Here is a 3,109-nt window from a genome sequence, read left to right as displayed (position 1 = left end):
TTACAACTTACTTTCCCTAGCATCATGTTTTTTTAATTTTTATTGTGCTTTAAGTGAAAGTTTACAAATCAAGTCAATCTCTCATACAAAAATTTATATACACCTTGCTATATACTCCTAATTTCTCTCCCCCTAATAGCCAGCTCCTTCCCTCCACTCTCTCTTTTCATGTCAATTTCGCCGGTTTCTAACTCCCTCCGTCCTCTCATCTCCCCTCCAGATAGGAGATGCCAACATAGTCTCAAGTGTCTACTTGATCCCAGAAGCTCATTCTTCACCAGTATCTTTTTCTATCCCATTGTCCAGTCCAATCCCTGTCTGAAGAGCTGGCTTTGGGAATGGTTCCTGTCCCAGGCTAACAGAAGGTGTGGGGGCCATGACCACTGGGGTCCTTCTAGTCTCAGTTAGACCATTAAGTCTGGTGTTTTTAAGAAAACTTGGGGTCTGCATCCCACTGCTCTCCTGCTCCCTCAGGGGTTCCCTGTTGTGTTCCCTGTCGGGGCAGTCATGGGTTGTACCCGGGTACCTTCTAGCTCTTCTGGCCTCATGCTAATGTAGTTTCTGGTTTATGTGGCCCTTTCTGTCTCTTGGGCTCGTAATTACCTTGCGTCTTTGGTATTCGTCATTCCCTAGCATCATCTTATTTAATCTTCATAAAGTTGTAAAGGATTGGTAAACTAAATTTTTTTTTTTTTAATTTAACATAGGATGAAACAGGCTCAGAGAGTTTGAGTGAGTTACTGGAGGCCACCTAGGAGGTGGTAGATCATTTTCCTCTAAGTCCAGAGTCCTTTCCACAATATCAAATTGATAGTAGACATGGCAACAAATAACACATTTGGGGATAGCTACAACTTAAATAGGGTAAAATTTTTCATTATTAATTTGGAGATAAAGCTCAAAATGCAAATGAGTAAAAAATAGGCTTTTACATATTGAAAATATTAATCTAATTTCAGGGCTACAGGCTTGATTTAAGGCAAGTTGATTTGTCATTCATTTGTTAATGGGTTTCCATTTTCAGGGGAAGGTGTTTAAGTCCAAATGTATAACGAAAAAACAAATTTATTCTATTTAAAAGAGTTATGAAGAAAAGCCTGGCTGTCTCCTTGGGTAAAGATTATAGTCAAGAAAATCCGATGGAATAATTCTACCCTGCAACACACAGGGTTGTCATGAGTCAGAATCAACTCAATGGCAAGGGGTTTGTTTTTTGTTTTTAGTTACTAGAAAAGTTCCATACTGAAAATAATTCTTGTAAGTATGTACATCTGTATATATGTATATATCTATCTAGACAACATAGTGCTTTGGATGTGTGTGCCTTTTCTTAGTAACTCATTTCCAGGCTGAGTTGGCAACTTTTTCATTCTCATCCTATACTTCCAGTCACTATATTACTTCTTAATTACTTAACACCTGATTTCTCAGTCATTGTTATCATTAAGACAGTTTAACCAATAAAACATTTTAATAAATAAAAATTCCAGGAATAGTTCAGTTTTCATATTTAGTGCTTGAACCACACAGTTACCTCAGGTGTATCATGAAATCTGCTTTTATTTAAAAGGAAAATTATTCATTTACCGCAAAGAAAATAAAAGGAATTAAAAAAGCAATTCTTTTTGCTTTATGAAAATATATGGCATTTCCCTTGAGTGACTAACAAATTCCTGGATTTAAAATTTCAGGACCCTCTTCACTTATAAATCCTAGTCTATCTCTTCTTCTGCTGCAGTTTTTATCCTAAGATTTTGGTACATTTCATAAAAAGGAAAATATGCAAAGTTGAAATAGAGTAGAAGCAGAAAACTTTAAGGACAATAGCCCATCATGTGTGGGTTGGCAACAACGAGGGTTCCTTCCAGTGGGCTTCAACGACTAAGGGTAGCAAAGATACAAAAAGTGCAAGAAGTTACAGGAAATGCCTTTCATCAGTGAGAAAGATCACATCAGTATACTGATGAAGAGAGAAAGTGTGCTGGCCTCAACTACTCAGCGATTGCTTAACATGGCATCTAGCTCTCACTTGGTGTCTTAGATATCTAGTGCTGCTATAACAGAAAGACCACAAGTAGATGGCTTTAACAAACAGAAATTTGTTCTCTCACAGTTTAGGAAGTTAGAAGTCTGAATTCAGGGTGCCAGCTCCAGGAAAAGGCTTTCTCTCTCTGCTGCCTCTGGTGGAAGGTCCTTGTCATCAATCTTCCCCTGGTCTAGGTGCTTCTCAGCACAGGGACCCTGGTTCCAAAGGACATGCTCTGCTCCTGGCCCTTCATTCTTTGTGGTATGAGGCCACTAACCTCTCTGCTTGATTCTGTCTTTTATATCTCAAAAGAGGTTGACTCAAGATACAACCTAATCCTGTAGATTCAGTCCTACCTCATTAATATAACTGCCTCTAATCTTGCCTCAAAAACCTTGGTGGCGTAATGGTTAAGTGCTACAACTGCTAACCAAAAGGTCAGCAGTTCGAAACCACCAGGCCCTCCTTGGAAACTCTATGGGGCAGTTCTACTCTGTCCTATAGGGTCGCTATGAGTCAGAATTGACTTGACGACTTTTTTTTTTAATCTTGCCTCATTACCATTGCATTGTTATTGTTAGGTGTTATTGAGTCAGTTCCAACTCACAGTGACCCTACAGGACAAAATAAAACTGCCCCATAGGGTTTCCAAGGAGCAGCTGGTGGATTAGAACTGCTGACCTTTTGGTTAGCAGCTGAGCTCTTAACCGCTATGCCACCAGGGCTCGAATTTACAACACATAACAGAATCATATCAGATCACAAAATCATGAACAATGACACTATATTGGGAATCATAGCCTAGCCATTTTTGGGGGGACATAATGTAATCTGTAATATTTGGATTTAAAGATTTGCTTGAAAAATGATTTCATATCAATTTTTGTTTCTTTTGGAAACATGGAAAGTGTAATTTATTGACTGCAGCAACCAAAATCAGATTTAATGGTGTCCTTTGGCCAGTGCTTCAGATGTTTTCTGTATGGTTGCTATGAGTCAGAATCAACTCTACCGCAACAGGTTCAGATGATGTAAGCATGGGAGGAACACGAGGCATCTACAAGCGAAGGATTCTGTATTGTT

The sequence above is a fragment of the Loxodonta africana genome, chromosome 5, assembly GCF_030014295.1.
Source record: "Loxodonta africana isolate mLoxAfr1 chromosome 5, mLoxAfr1.hap2, whole genome shotgun sequence".
Lineage (NCBI taxonomy): Eukaryota > Metazoa > Chordata > Mammalia > Proboscidea > Elephantidae > Loxodonta > Loxodonta africana.
Note: the sequence above shows the minus strand (reverse complement) of the source record.